Here is a 17,428-nt window from a genome sequence, read left to right on the forward strand (position 1 = left end):
AATCTGTCATAGTAACAAAACTGTGACCAAAATGTCGGGCGATGGTTGTAAAAAACCCTCAAACAAAACAAACAAACAAAACAAACATAAAACAACAAACATGGTGGGTTTATACATATGGAACCGGCCTCGGTGGCGTCGTGGCAGGCCATCGGTCTACAGGCTGGTAGGTACTGGGTTCGGATCCCAGTCGAGGCATGGGATTTTTAATCCAGATACCGACTCCAAACCCTGAGTGAGTGCTTCGCAAGGCGCAATGGGTAGGTGTAAACCACTTGCACCGACCAGTGATCCATAACTGGTTCAACAAAGGCCATGGTTTGTGCTATCCTGCCTGTAGGAAGCGCAAATAAAAGATCCCTTGCTGCTAATCGGAAGAGTAGCCCATGTAGTGGCGACAGCGGGTTTCCTCTCAAAATCTGTATGGTCCTTAACCATATGTCTGACGCCATATAACCGTAAATAAAATGTGTTGAGTGCGTCGTTAAATAAAACATTTCTTTCTTTATACATATGGAGTTTCTGGTGGTGCAAAAACAAGATAGAAAAAGGATCCACTTGGTTCATATTCGACCCCCCCCCCCCCCCCCCCCGGACCAGATCACGCTACGCCACATGATAATCAAGTATACCGGCATTGTCGGGTTCGAATCTGGATGGGTAAGTAGGATAACCTGAAGCCAGAAATCTTGGCATAGCTGTTCAGACGGGAAACATATGAACCTAATCCAAAGGATCTCCTCACGTGAGCCAATCTGAAGTTTATAAAGTGCCAATGTAAAAACAGATTGTGACTTTACACAATGCAACTCGAATGCATGTGGTGATTGCAAAGCCAAATGTGTCAGTTGCCAAAATAAGTTGGTAGATACCACATAACTAGATGATTTGGACCGATTTGTAGTTTGATTAAGATTTAAATTGCTATATTTAATAAATTCAGCATAAATTATCTGATATTATATTGAATGTCACATTAGGACATTTTGTTTAAATTAGTGGCATTATTTTAGACATTCGCTTTTCTCCGAGACAATATGTTTGAACCTGACCATATATGTTATCGTCCTGCCTATCATTTGTGATATTACATCATTAATGAATTAAGCATTATTGGAAAGTTAGTTGGTAAATGTATGAGTTTTTATCTTCGATATGAGCTATTCTGAGTCTTGATGACGCAATATGACGTCATATTTGCGTCATGACGTCATAGGTGTGTCACACTATATTTTTAACAAGATATTTTGATTCTTTGGTATCATATTCCTATCTACTCATAATAAACATTTATGGGGTCTAAAATCAACCGTTTAGGAGATACAAGGCTTCGAAGTTTGTTTTGGTGGACACATTGGATTTATGCTAATTAGCACTTTTCCCGGTGTCAAATTTGGATAGATTTTTAATATAATGTTCAGTGGGGTGGAAATGTTTTCGAAAAATGGACCAGGCGTACTGTGGATAACCTTGCCAACAAGCTACTTGAAACATGTAAGTCACCGTTAAATACGATGTCCCACTCGCAGTGTTTTTCACTTGCCCACTGGTCAGTCTCAGATTTGGTATCTTTTTGGAAAGTATTGACTGATTCTAAATTATTTTTTCCCCCAAGGAATCCGATGGTGAAAACCGATTTTAAAAATAAAATGTGCCCAACATGACCTCCCTGACAACCACTTATTTGCTAGGGAGACAGCAAGAAAACTCCCTTATACATGAATATGTAAATGTTGATCGAATTTTGAAAATATTATGTCGATTTATAACAAATTAAGGATGGCCAATACAATCAGTTTTCAAAATCCAAGATGGCCGCCATATTGCTCATAATTCAAAATTGTCACCAAAATGATGAAAATATATTTCAAATCCCCTTAATGTTTTTAGTGACACAGCTTTGTTGCAGGTTGATAATCAGATAGAAAATTACCCCAAATGGCCGTCACAAATAGAGCAATGTTATTATATATGGCATCTAATATACAAACATAATATCTAGATTGAGTGTGTTAAAATTATGCGTTCATATGGGCATATTTCAAAATACTCGTTTTGGTGTCGGATGGAATTTGAAACTTTGCTCTTGTGTTCCTTCATTCACATTAGGAAGTAAAGTAATATAGTTTTGTAGGAGGCAGGAGCTGCATTAATACCATGCATAACAAATTCCTTAATTAATCCATTTTGACTTAGTGAAGTTTAAACAGGTTTGTGTCGGACATTGTTAGAAATCAAAGATGCCAACTTAACTTATTTATGGGTTGGATGTACACTAATGAACACTTGTTTATCATATGATAAACATTCTATTTTTAGTTTTAGAATTGTGGGTCTAATGTGAATATTTAACTGATCTCCGAATTTCGAACTTTAACGGGGTGTCTCGTTCAGACAAAGAGTCTTGAGCCACTCTAGACTCTTCACATTTCCATAGAACATGCGCTAAAGGATAGATCTGTAGAATTTCATAAACTTTGTAATTTTCGTTTCCGAATCGTGTGCCTGTAAACGAGTGGTATAGTTATACTGTTTACCATATATAGGGATAGGGCGTTACCTTATAAGTTGCCCAGTGGTACAGCGCTCGCTTGCTGCGCGATCGGTGTAGGATCGATCTCCGTCGGTGGGCCCATTGGGCTATTTCTTGCTCCAGCCAGTGCACCACGACTGGTATATCAAAGGCTGTGGTATGTGTTATCCTGTCCGTGGGATGGTGCATATATTTGAAGAAGGATCCTCCACCTCAGTGTGAGCGCTGTCGGTACGCCACATTTTGGTGGAGTGTCCTCATCTCAAAGAAAGTAGAAAAGATATTTTTGGTCAGAGAGATGTGATGGAATTATTTCGATTTCATTCAGAACTTATTTTACAGTTCCTACGTGATACTGCGTTTTATTGTAAATTTTAAATATTATCTAACTGTGATATTTGTATTTTTGTACAGTTCTTTACACTATCTTTTAATTTAACTGTTGAATTTTTATATTGATGTTGATCATCACGTTGTGTTTACATTTACCATAGTTGACACCCAATAGCCGATGTATTTTTCGTGCTGGGGTGTCGTTAAACATTCATTCATTCATTCATTCATTCATTGGTGCATATAAAAGATCCCTTGCTGATAATCGAAAAGAGTAGCCTATGAAGTAGCGACAGCGGGTTCTCTTTCAATATCTATGGTACTTAACCATATGTCTGACGCCATATAACCGTAAATAAAATGTGTTGAGTGCGTGGTTAAATAAAACATTTCTTTCTTTCTTTGTATGTTGCCCATGAGCCATCCCATGTTTGTTATATATGGGTTGAATGTGCACTGCTGAATACTTGTTTATCATATCAATAACATTTTATGTTTAGTTTCATGATTGTGGGTCTAATCTGAATATTGAGCTGATCTCGACTTTTAACGGGGCGTCAAGTTCATATAGTGTCTTGAACCACCCCATACTCTTCAGATGTCCATAGTATATGCACTAAATGATGATCTGTAGAATTTCATAAAATATCTATGTACAGTTTCAGAATTGTGTGCCTGTAAACGAGTGTGTGTAGTTATTCTGTGTACCAGATATAGGGATGGGGCGTTACCTTGAAAGTTGCCCTTGAGCCTCCACATGTTTGTTATATATAGATTGGATGTGCTCTGTTGAACACCTCTTTATCATATGATAAACATTTTATGTTCAGTTTCTGAATTGTGGGTAGCTTCATTTTACACTGTGTATCATTTATATTGATGGGGTGTTACGTGGGAAGTTGCACCTGAGCCACGCCGTGTTGGCTATTTATGGGTTGGATGTGCACTACTGAACACTTGTTTATCATATGATAAACGTTCTATGTTTAGTTTTAGAATTGTGGCACGTTCAGATAGAGTCTTGAGCCACTCTAGTCTCTTCACGTTTACCATATATAGGGATGGGGCGTTGCCTTGAAAGTTGCCCCCGAGCCACCCCGTGTTTGCTATATATGGTTGAATGTGCACTGCTGAATACCTCTTTATCATATGATAAACATTCTATGTTTAGTTTCAGAATTGTGGGTATAATCTGAATATTGAGCTGATCTCCGAATTCCGACCTTTAACGTAGCGTTATGTTCCGATAGAGTCTTGAACCACGCTAGATTCTTCACATTTCTATAGAACTTGCACCAAAAGATGGATCTGTAGAATTTCATAAACTTTCTATGTTAGTTTCAGAATTGTGTGCCTGCACACGAGTGTAGTGTAGTTATACTGTGTACCATATATAGGGATGGGGCGTTACCTTGAAAGTTGCCCCTGAGCCACCCCGTGTTTGTTATATATGGTTTGAATGTGCACTGCTGAACACCTCTTTATCATATGAGAAACATTCTATGTTTAGTTTCAGAATTGTGGTTAGCTTCATTTTACACTGTGTATCATTTATATTGACGGGGTGTTACTTGGGAAGTTGCCCCTGAGCCACCCTGTGTTTGCTATTTATGGGTTGGATGTGCACTACTGAAAACTTGTTTATCATATGATAAACATTTTATGTTTAGATTCAAATTGTGGGTCTAATCTGAATATTGAGCTGATCTCCGAATTTTGACCTTTAACGGGGCGTCACATTCAGATAGAGTCTTGAGCCACCATAGACTCTTCACATTTCCATAGAACATGCATTAGAGGACGGATCTGTAGAATTTCATAAACTTTCTATGTTTAGTTTCGGAATTGTGTGACTGTAAACGAGCATGGTTTAGATATACTGTGTATCATATATATGGATGGGGCGTTACTTTGAAAGTTGCCCCTAAGCCACCCCGTGTTTATTATATACACTTCTTTGTTATATGATAAACATTCTATGTTTAGTTTGAGAATTGTGGGTAGCTTTTTTTACACTGTGTACCATATATATTGATGGGGTGTTACGTGGGAAGTTGCTCTTGAGTCACCCTGTTTTTGTTATGTATTGGTGGGATGGACACTATTGAACACCTTTTTATCAAATAATAAAAAGTCTATGTTCATTTTCAGAATTGTGCGTCCAATTATTCTTTTTCAATAGGCCTACCTTTACAGTGCCAGAAGATTTTGGCATGGATTACCACTTTGCTTTATTTCTGAGCCATCCCATATGCTCGTTTATTCCTAAGCCACAGTAAATTAATTGTTTTATTAGAGAAACACTTGTATTTGAATTGAAGTTTTTAAAGAGTGTTAATTGCAACTTGCAAAAAAATATTCTGAATGTTCAATGTTTTTCTGTCAGAGCAATATTCAATATTGAATGTTGAACGTTGAATATCGAACTAACTTCCGCTTCCCAAATTTTCTAGCGTTCTTAAAACGGAAACTGTACCCGGTTTATTGTTATTGTAATGCTAGGCGTACACCTACCGATTAACGCCGACTCGACAGACAGAAAAAATGTGGATCTTTGGTTAAATCTGCGTACGGCCTGAACTCTGTGACTAAATGTAACAAATAGCCTACACCTTGTGCTTCTCTCCCCTGAATCCATGGACGGAACCACATCGCATACATCAACGTCGCAATATCATTAAAATAAAAGCTGCTAGTAATTGTAGTCAAGGGGAATAACTTATTTGTCAGTTCTTTACTTTACAACAATATTGGTAGCAGTATAAAGTTCACTCCCTTGTTTACCCTGCGCGAAGAGTTCGGATGTTGTTTTTCCGTAGATCCATGTTTGAAGGCTAATTATTTGTAATATGAAGTACATTCTCAAGCTAGGTGATAGCCAAGGAGTTATTTAAAACTATATGTATTTGGGTTTTCATCATTAGTGCAAAGTGTTTGGCTGTAATGAGGCTCAGTATTCATGCACCGGATTTCACTTGTTTGGGTAATTTTCAAACAAGCTGATTTTGTGAAAAATTGAATAGCTAAACCTTTCTTCGAATGAGGATTTTTGTAGGTTTGATGTGCAATTTTCCATAAATATATGCGCCAACTCCCGCTTGGTTTGGTTTGTATGGGTGTGAACATTGTCAAAAATGCACCCAAAATCATACAGTTTGGGGACACATTTTGGAATGTAACAACAACATTTAACAAAACAATATTTAGAACTAGTAATTTTTATAATTATGACCCTATTTGTAATTTCCTTCAGACTACAAACACCTGTGTCTTTCTTCATTCTTAAACCAAAGGTGGGTGTTTAGGATGTCAGGTACAGGCATGAATACATCTCAGCTGAAGATTAACAAATAACTGTTTTCTTCCTTGAGGCCTGTCTACACGATCATACATTTGTCCAAAAATGTTGTTGGACAAGACGGGTAAATGTCCCTACCAGTTGCGCAAGAAATGAATGACCGCATAGGCTAATATATTTGAACAATCCAATACATATATATAGAATACAGAACGAGCTTGCCTGTCATACCATTTTTAAGACACTCGTGAACAGTTTTTGTTTTTATTTCAGGGATTTTCATAACTAATATATCAGACTGGAAAATCACATGAGTATAATTTTGATTTGTACTTTAGTACTTAGTTTCCACTGCGTTTAGCATTTGGAAAAAATAACATTTCCGTGCATGCGCGTTTCGACATTTTCAATTTTTAAAAGCAACAACATGATCAAATATATATTTTTGAACTATGAACAGTGGACGAACACTTTGTTTAATATTTAATTGAAAAGAAAAAATTCAGTTTGTCCAGCGTTCCTGTCCGGTCCGCGTTTTACCCATCGCTAAAACTTGATGTCAATAATACATATAGGCATTACGTTCATACCAGTCAATAGATTGTAAAATATTAATTTTCTAATGAGTTGATTCTTAATTAACACGATTTATACAATTATTTACAATTGTTAAGAATGGATTACTTGTCTACTATTCACTACAGACAGACACAAAAATGTAGCATACCTTTTGCAGATCGAATATATATATATATATATATATATATATATATATAATAACTAAAAACAGATTCTAACAATAGCGGGCTTAAAAGTCATAAACAGTAAATGATTTGACCTTGTTGATCTGGCATGTATGAGGTCATCTAACACGCACCGAATGTTAATCATCTTCTTCCATTATAAGTCAATTTCTACGAGTCAAGTGGGCCCGATATTGGTAATTTTAAGGAATAAACAAAAACGACTCTCAGTCGGTTCCGCGGGGAACACCTTTTATCATACTATGAAATTTACTACATGCTATTTATTTCTCAGCCGATTGTTTTGTAAATTGTCTTCTTACTGAAACTGAAATTATTAACAAAAAACATTTTGTAGAAGGATGGGACGGACTATAGTAAACTTAATGATTTTAGGGATTTGTAAAGTTTTGTATTTAGATACTTACTTGTCTGAACTTTATTGTTCATGGACATCTTCAGTAACTGTGAAGAAAAACCTCACAAATGAACAACAAGCAAACGACAACAAATCGGATGTTAATTGCACGAACCAAGCATAACGCAGTTAGGGACGTTGAAGATATACTCTTTACATTCCAACAAAACATTTATTTTACCCAAAGTGCCATTATGCAACTATGATGATGTACAAGTCCCTTTAATTTTCAAATCAGCTTCAAAAATATGCAAAGCGAGGAAAACAGCAACTTATTACAACGCACTGTCATTGGTGTTACTAATGGTAATTGGTGTTACTCAGTACCCGGTAACACCAATGACAAGTAACACCAATGACAAACAAGTGCATAATTAATTCCTGCTCTCTAAAGAAACAGTTGTATGTTGCATGTTGTAGAAGACATACGATGTCTATAAAAACATACAAAAAGTTTCTTAAAATTATTATCAATTACATAAATACGATTGTAACACCAATGACAATGAATAAACATACTTTTATATTTTGACAACACATTCATGACATTTAAAGAAAACTATTCACAACCTTTCATATGTCTGCTGTTTTTGAAAAATAAGTTTGATGGCCGATATCTATCGGTGGAATGTTTCATCCAGAGAACATTTAGTTTCTTTTGTTTTCTCATAAGTATATACAGTGACACCAATGACATAAAACTCCAGGGACAAGCTTATATTGCCCATCATCTTTTGAATACGGAAAATATTTACAAGATTCCTTCTTTTTTTAGCGAGTAAGTCAGCCATCAGTATGTATTATATTAAAAGTATTCTGTTATATATTTTAACAGTGCATGTTATGTATAGTGTTATGCTAGGGACAGGTAACACCAATGACATTTTACAGTAATCTCGAATAACATTTCTATCAAAGCTGATTACCAGAGAGAAAAAATGCTATGACGGGATGATATTATTAATAAGGTACCGTTAAAGATAATAAATTCAGTGACACTTTCTGTAGAATTACCCATGTTATGATACAATGATAAATGTGATAACCCTGTGCCATGTGGTTGTTACACTTTTAATTTGTTTTTAGTTTAAATGATTTACAAATAGTCCTACTGACATTATTTTTTGTGAGAGTTTTGTTAGACATTTTACAGTTAGAATTTTTAATAAAATACCATAGTTGTTACAAGAAGGAAGGAAGGAAATGATATTTAATTTAGAAATCATTACTCCTCAAACTTAATCATGTCCATGGGTGCAATTCATGTCCGTCTCTTGCCTCGAATTCTAATTATTTTGAGGAGTGCGATTTTGGTACTCCTGGGTTTTTCAAAAACGAAGGTCTGGAAAGACACACACACACACACACACACACGCACGCAAGCACGCCTACACACATGCAAACAAACAAAAAAGCAACCCAAAAATGTTTTTGTTATACTAGGAATCATGATTAAAATGGTTTAGATATAAAAAGGAGGGGACATATAGAGGTCTTTTCACCTTTTTTTTCGACCATTTTTTTGTTTGGGTTTCATCATCGTTCACGTGTGTGAATGCACGGAGGGATCAGTTGTCAGTTAAGGTCTCATTACACAGATCACTTCCGGTTGCGAGTTCATTGATCACGATCCACTATAGTTCCTAATTGTGACATATGTTGTGGTTCACATATTCACTTCTAGGAATTGGGGAAGAATTAAAACAATATGTATGTTTAATGGTAAACCTTCTGGCTGTATTTTGCCCATGTTATTTTGTAATATTGTGCATTGACCTTTTGGGACATGGGTATATAGCGCAAGAGACAGCCTCAGTGAATAGGTTAATGAACCATCTGTTCGGACCAGTACTACAGCCAGATACGATCATATAGCAAAAACCTGAGACGGAAATGTTCTCAATTTTGGAGTGAAAATAAATGCTTACATAATGTATGTTCGCAATGGTGTATGTTGTTAGTGCCAACGAGAACCCGTTCTATTGGCAATGTTCATTTGAAGTTGGACAATTTAACATGGGTTTCAATGACAGATGACATCTGTGTAGTGAGACCTAAGGTCTAATTACACTGGAGAGCGGTAACGGAGAGCGGCAAACGAAAAGCGACAAACCGCGCAGTTTTTTAAATTGCATTCAGCGTGAAAAACCGTGGGGTGTTTTTGTTTTGTTATGTTTTTTGGAGGGTTTTTTACGTGAATAATAGCAACTTGATAATTTTAGCGTGTAAACCATCATGAAAAAGGCTAGAAAATGTAACGATGGAAGAAATGTTACTTCTGCTATTGTTGGCGCGAAGACAGAGATGTGGTTGGAGAAAACCAAGAAACATTTGGGTTCACGAGATCTTACAAAAAAATTAAAAATGAACTAGGTGAATTCCATAAAACAGTACGTGAACTGAGTTCACATGAATATTGTTTGTTCTCCTACTTCCGAATGTCCCATGGTCAGTTTGCACAGATTTTGGAGCTAGTGAAGAACGACATCACAAAAAAGACTACAAATTGGAGAAAACCAATAAGCGATACTCAAAGGCTTATAGGCCTATATAAACATTAATAAATAAAATAATGCAACATATTAGGTCCTAAAGAAAAGCCCCCTTCCCTTGAAGAAATAATGCGTATGCCCTGATATTTGTGTGTATGTACGCATATATACATGCCTGTACTGCAGGGACGGTTTTGTCTAGGGAATGGGTGCATCGTTTCAGAAACACCAAGTCGTCCAAGATATTACATGCCACCAACCACCACTACCACCACCAACATTAACAATAAATACATTTCTGGTATTCCTCTGATAAACACTGGATTTTTTTTAGCACTATATACAGCACACGCCTCGATTGGCTGAAATCATATTGCCGCGCGGCATTTTAGAAAAATCGTTTCGAATTGTATCGGAAGCGGTTTAACGCTGTACAGCTGGGCCGTTCCAGTGGTTCCACGTTTGGATCCATTGAAAAAACACTACTTCTATTTTTTTTTATTTTTTTTTTAACGCGCTGTTTTCCGTTACCTCTCTTTAATGAGGTGTTTAAAAATAAATTCACAGTACTTAATGACTCATTGTTGATCCGACCAGCAAATATTGGGCTAATTGAATGGGATTGACTAGATGTGACCTGACATTTTGTACCTATATCTATGCATGAAAAATTTATATTTATTATGCAAAACCATGATACTGCTTGTGCATGATTATTTAAGAATTGAACGTGAATTTTTTTTAGTTTCATGCTAGTATGAAACGCAAAACCGCTTTACACACTGTATGAATGGCGTAGCGCGTTAGCGCGAAGCCATTCATACTAAAGTGTGTAAAGCGGTTTTGCGTTTCATACTAGCATGAAACTCAAAAATATTCACGTTCAATTCTTATAATTCCAAACACATAACCATGTCATTAATGTAAACCTCTTTAAAATAAAAAGTGAACTCTATTTTCCAACTATTTACTATTTTATTAACACGAAATTCATACTCAACATTAGCGGAATGCCTATGGTAGTTTCGGCTTTTTCCGTCAATAGCCGAATGAGAGAATGACAATGTTACAATCATTAATACAATTCATATTAATTTTTTGCATTAAATATCAATACCAAGTAGAAACATTTTGAATTCACTAGAAACATATAACGTAAGTAATTTTAATAACTTTTAACCTGTAATAAAAATGTCTGAAGCGATCTATTTTGTATGGTATAATTTATATGTGAAGCGGTTGGTGTATGAATATTTAACTACGAACTGTGGATGGGCGCCATTTTTTGATTACTGTCCAGATTTACCAATTACGACGTTGAAATTACAGTTATAAAATATTTGAGTGCGTGAAAATTCCATGTGTTGATAGATTTGACATGGAGAAAGTGGTTTCAATGTTTCCGGAAATGGATGAAACAGGTGTGTCGCGAGTTTCTGTGTTTACTGGCCTTGTAATTGTGGAAGTGGCAACACAGGATGGTTTTGGCATGTGTGACTTCAAGTGGTGCGACACAAGTATTCGTGACATTTGACAGTGCCATGCTGATGTTTCGTTTTTGGAAAGTGGAACATTCTCTGTTGTAGCTTCGAATTGAAGCTTCGTTCCTGTGTCCCGACATGTACATGATATGCCTAGTTTCAAAACCCGAGTCGTTTAAAGATTGGATCGCAGTGGCTATGTGTTGTGTACCGTGTACGTCATACTACAATGCCGTTGAATGCGCGTTACTGCTAATGGTTTGCATGAACTGACTGAATTTTGTTTTTGAAATCGCTTTTGTAAAAGACCAAATTCCATTGGAATTATACACTTTTTTTGGATCGTCAAAATAGATTTTTAGCTGTGGGATTTTGAATTCACTATAAACATGTAACGTAAGTAATTTCAATAACTTTTAACCTTTAATAAAAAAATGTCTGAAGCGACCTATTTTGTATGGTATAATTTATATGTGAAGATTTTTAGATGTTTACAAGTTTGACGGCAGACGATTACTGTTTGATGTCTAAAAATAGAATCTCAAGGAAATTCCTCGGGGATTCCTTTGTTGACATAATTCATAAAGTAGTTCCGGCAATATAGCCAAAAATAGTGCTAAACTGAGATTCATGGTGCTATGAATGCCAGTTTTTATCATCACGTGATACGAATTTAACCAATCCAAGGGTTTATAATAAAGGGATTTTTAGAGATTGGAATTATACATGTATTAACCAATAATTAGTTTAGTATCATGTTTGTCTGTGCCATGCATAATATTAAATTTTTTGCATCCAGTTCCAAATGTGGAATGTTTATATGCAATAAAGTTTATCTTTATCTTTAACCATATTTCGTAATGGTACACTTTTAAATTACACTATTTTGTACAAATACGGTTAGATACCTTAATAATCTAAACAAAACATGTTTACATGATCATAATTTCCCTACAATTCCCTTTTTGCACCATTTTTTGTTTTTTAAATTCTGAATAAACGTCAATAGCATGCAACAAATGTGGACAAAAATCCAAGGATGTTGCATCGTGTAGATAGAAAGTTATCCAAACGTGAACAAGTGGGGACATTTGTCCCGTCATGTCCAACAATGTTTTTGGACAAAATTGTGTATTCATGATCGTCTGACGTCATACAATGCTGTGACACGTCATCGAGAAAACATCCGAGTCTCTAGAGATCATTACGTTTACGTTGCGTTTTTACGTAGAGGCACACAGATGTACGTTCGTTGTATACGTAAGCATATTCCAATCAATTAATTAATATTTAATGCAAATAAATTACTCTAAGTTATAAATATGTCTTTTCAAGTCATACTCAGGTATGTATACATTTTAAGGCAATTTACAAATATAATAGTTGGTAAAATATAACGCATAAATAAGCACCGTCTTTTCCTCAAAAGATGTCGACCTAGTGTAGCCTATAGGCTATAGTCAGGGCCAGGGCTGAAATTTTTGGTCACGGTGAACCCTTCTGCTGTACATTTTAAACCATTTTTATTTGAAGTCTATCATCTCAGAAGTTATGAACTGTTGGTCTGCTCTGCGAAATCCATTGCGAATTTTATATACATCAATGTCCCTAACTGCGTTATGCTTCAAATTCCGTTCACTTTGTTTTCTTGTGCACGGTTCGCGCAATCAACATCCGATTTGTTGTCATCGGCATGTCGTTCATTTATGAGGTTATTCTTCACAGTTCAGGAACATTTTTTATAAACAATAAAGTTGAGAAAAGTAAGTATCTAAATACAAAACTTTACAAACACCTAAAACCATTAATTTTACTAAGTCGTTTTTGTTTATTTCCTTAAAATTACCGATATCGGGTCCACATGACTCGTAGAAATTGACTTAAAATGGAGAAAGATGAATTAACATTCGGCGCGTGTCACATGACCTCACACGTGCCAGATCAACAAGGCCAAAGAATTAAATTTTTTGTTAGAATTTGTTTTCAATTATTATATTCGATCTGCAAAAGTTATGCTACATTTCTGTGCCTCTATTGTAGTGAATAGTATTCATAATCCATTCATAACAGTTGTAAATAATTTTGAGTATATAAATTGTGTTAATTTAGAATCAATTCATTAAAAAAGTTATATTTTACAAACTATTCTCAGGTATGAACGTAATGCCTATCAGTATTGACATCAAGTGTGAGCGATGTGTTGATAAAACGTGGAACGGACCAGAACGCTTGATAAATTGAATTTTTCCTTTAAAAAAATTAATAAATTAAGTGTTCGGCAACTGTGCATAATTAAGAAACATATATTTTTTTATGTAGTTGCCTTAAAAATAGAAAATGACGAACCGCACATGCGCAGTACGATACTTTTTGAAAACGCATACGCCTGAACGCAGTTAGAAACGTCGCACCCTTTCCTGTTTAACGGAGGGTGTTTCACTTTTATTTATTATAATGGATTTGTTTTACGTCCACATTGTTGATTTTTGACGTTACTTGATTGCAATTTATTTTGTTTCACGTAGGCCTATTGTAGCTGAAAAATGTAGAATAGTATTTCCGTAAATGTCGTATTCGTGTTTTTGTCGTTAGGTGAACGCAGTTTGGGACGGCGATGGTGAAGCACACATTTTATGGCCACCCTAGAATTTTCCAAAACATTTATCAAAAGTTTCGAAGATGTTTAAGAAAAGTTGTTTCACAAGTGATACAAAATAACAAAAATAAATAATGTTTTAGAGTAGATAACCCATGAGAAAAATGTTTTATGTTTTAACATAGGTAAAACGCAACATGCATCTATTACCTTTCCGGCGACGTCGGCGACATTGTCAACATTTACATTTAGCTTGAACGTTAAATTTACGTTAGCTCCATTTGTCAAAAACTATTAGTCCTGCTTTATTGAAACTTAGTTTATAGCTGTGCCTGTGTATCTTTATCACAATGTATATTTAAAACATTTCATTTGTTTTAATTAAAGTACTATTAATGTTAAGTTTTCGATTTTATATCGAGTTTTCGGATTTATGCCTATTTTTGACACATTACAAATCCTATATCAATTAAATTTAATTTATACAGTTACATCTTTGTTCATCTGAATGTTTTTAAAACAATTTGAAGTTTATTAAGTTAAAATGTAAAAGTTAATTGCATGATTTGCCTTTAATGTGCATTGGGATGAATATCTCTGAATGCAACTACATGTATATATATGTATGAGCGAAACAGAATAAATTTAAGGTTAGTGAGATATTTAATTCCAAGGAATTCTAGTCTTTTATTGTTGTGTAGAAACATTTCTTTAAAAAACTTGTTATCAAGAGTGGGACAAATAGTACATTTCTGATTTTATTTTTTTAAATATGAAAATGATGGAATTGTATACTTTTGTTACCCTGCTTAAAATAATAGTTATGCATCAGCTGCTATTGTTACAATATACACTTATTCATTATTTAACTCAAACATTTTAGTCAAATTTTAATCTTCACTTACACAGACGTTCAAGCAGCCATTCTATTGAGTTTACATATTTGTAAGTGTGTGTGTGTGTGTGTGTGTGGACAGACCCATTTTTACTCGAATTAAACGAAATGCTCGAATCTGGACAACAGTGTTATGCCAAACAGCTATGTATATAGGGTTTCACTTCATGTTTTTACATGACTTAGAACTAATGTTATGAGAAGAATTATGGAAACTAGAAGGTTTTCAGGCCGACTCATTTTGCCCCAATGTGAAGATTTTCTCCAGCACTGTGTGTGTGTGTGTGTGTGTGTATATGTGTGTGTGTGTGTGTGTGTGTGTGTGTGTGTATGTGTATATGTGTGTGTGTGTATGTATGTGTGTGTATGTATGTGTATATATGTGTATGTGTGTGTAAGTATGTGTATGTGTGTATGTATGTGTGTGTATGTATGTGTATGTATGTATGTATTTGTGTGTGTGTGTGTGTGTGTGTGTGTGTGTGTGTGTGTGTGACCCTCTGATCTCCCCATCTTGTAACCTTATGATTATCTTATTGTGTTCCACATAAGCATGGGACAGCATGGCTGAAACATTTTTATTTCCTGCCTTTACAAAATATAAGTCTAATAAGTATGTCTCGTGCACATTTATTGTAGGCGCAAACTTACTCCAACCTTCTGTCAATCAAAGTTTGTTGAGTGAGGTAAATCTGGTACTGAAGAGTGAACATGCATGCTTTTGATAACTTGGGGAAATAAATAACACTTTATGGCAAAAAAAGAGAAAAGTTTGTTTTATTTAACGACGCCATAAGAGCACATTAATTTTTTATCTTATCATCGGCTATTGGACGTCAAACATATGATCATTCTAACACTGGTTTTTAGAGGAAACCCGCTGTCGCCATATAGGCTACTCTTTTACGACAGGCAGCAAGGAATCTTATTTGCGCTTCCTACAGGCAGGATAGCACAAACCATGACCTTTGTTGAACCAGTTATGGATCACTGGTCGGTGCAAGTGGTTTACACCTACCCACTGAGCCTTGCGGAGCACTCACTCAGGGTTTGGAGTCGGTATCTGGATTAAAAATCCCATGCCTCAACTGGGATCCAAACCCAGTACCTACCAGCCTGTATACCGATGGCCTAACCACGACGCCACCGAAGCCGGTCACTTTATGGCAGGTAATATAAATCGAAAATGTGTACATGACATCATGATCATCAATGTTTCACTGGACACTGAACCTATTTATTTCACACTTGCAGTCATACATAAATGTATCCAAGCATGTTAAGAGTTGTACTTGTAAATGTGTATATATGTCTTATAAGGATAAACTATAACTTACTTAACACCTACTACATTGTATTTTCAATACAAAAGATAGGTGTATCCATAGGGTACAAGCAACAATATTGTGAATAGGCATGCATTTATCAAGTGATTATAACCACAGTTCTTTGAGGCTTGGTATCTGGACACTAGATGACACTAAATGATTCTATGTTGGTAGCCTGCAATACCAAATCACATTCAAATTCCATCACATAGTAACTGTCCAGCTGCAACTAAGTGTGTTAACATGTTTTCTGTTTAAATCACATAATATTGCCAGATACCTGCTCTCTCAAAGTAGATGAGCATCGATATATTGGTAACCATGTGTATGCATCTTAACCATGAAGTCTGCCATTGGGTTGTTACAACATATATATTTGATCTATCCCAAACAAAAATTGCAAGCTTAATAAATAGCTGGTAACAACCTTGCGGCAAGGTAGTAACTACCGCGTTTCGAGCTAGTATTTGGAACCTTTTTACAACCTTGCCGCAAGCTTGCGACGAGCTTCTTGCAACCTTGCGACGAGCTTCCTGCAAGCTTATTCAGTTTAAGCTAGTATTTGGAACCTTTTTGCAACCTTGTCGCAAGCTTGCGACGAGCTTCCCGCAAGCTTGTTGCAAGCTTGCGATGAGCTTGCCGCAAGCTTGTTGCAAGCTTGTTGCAACCTTGCCGCAAGCTTGCGACGAGCTTCCCGCAAGCGTATTCAGTTTAAGCTAGTATTTGGAACCTTTTTACAACCTTGCTGCAAGCTTGCGACGAGCTTTCCGCACGCTTGCGACGAGCTTCCCGCAACCTTGCAACAAGCTTCCTGCAAGCTTGCGACGATCTACCTACAAGCTTGCATCAGTGGCAGCCATCTTGCATCTTGTATAATTCTTTAAAAAACACAACAATGGTTTTAAAGTGAAAAACATGAACAGTTAAAACAAAAAAATAGGTGCTACATGTTGTCAGATACTTAGGCTACAAAATTAGCTTACCTGTCTGACAGACATGTTCCATTTATGTGGGATAGTCTTGACTAAACTAATATGCTAAAAAGCTCCTGGTCCTATATTCTTCTTCTTCTTCTTCTTTTAGGTTATATTCCTCCACTATCTGGAGATCCACACTGTGGTGTAGTGATTTGTTTGTTTTTTCTTGTTTTCTTTTTTCTACTGTTCCACCAAGCAGGATTCAACCAAACTTGGTCCAAATGATCCTCTTATAGACCTGACCAAGTGTTGTTATTTTTCAGGCCAATAAAAATTCCAAGATGGCCGCCCTGGCCTCTGAATAACTGAGACATTTTTAACTTTTACTCAAGTT

At 35.8% G+C, this 17,428-nt stretch overlaps 1 protein-coding gene across 3 annotated transcripts in view; it reads left to right on the forward strand.

Annotated features, from left to right (window-relative positions):
• Positions 1–12,453: 12,453 nt before the first annotated feature.
• The window catches only part of LOC121381221 (potassium voltage-gated channel protein Shab-like), a 47,722-nt gene continuing 42,747 nt past the window's right edge, over positions 12,454–17,428 (forward strand). Inside the window, exon 1 of one of the 3 annotated variants that reach the window (XM_041510430.1) lies at positions 12,454–12,558. The gene's annotated coding sequence lies outside the window, so the exon portion shown is untranslated. Of the gene's footprint in view, positions 12,644–17,428 lie in introns of all 3 variants that reach the window. The other 2 variants (XM_041510431.1, XM_041510429.1) reach the window with 2 other exon arrangements.

This window comes from Gigantopelta aegis, chromosome 9, assembly GCF_016097555.1.
Source record: "Gigantopelta aegis isolate Gae_Host chromosome 9, Gae_host_genome, whole genome shotgun sequence".
NCBI lineage: Eukaryota > Metazoa > Mollusca > Gastropoda > Neomphalida > Peltospiridae > Gigantopelta > Gigantopelta aegis.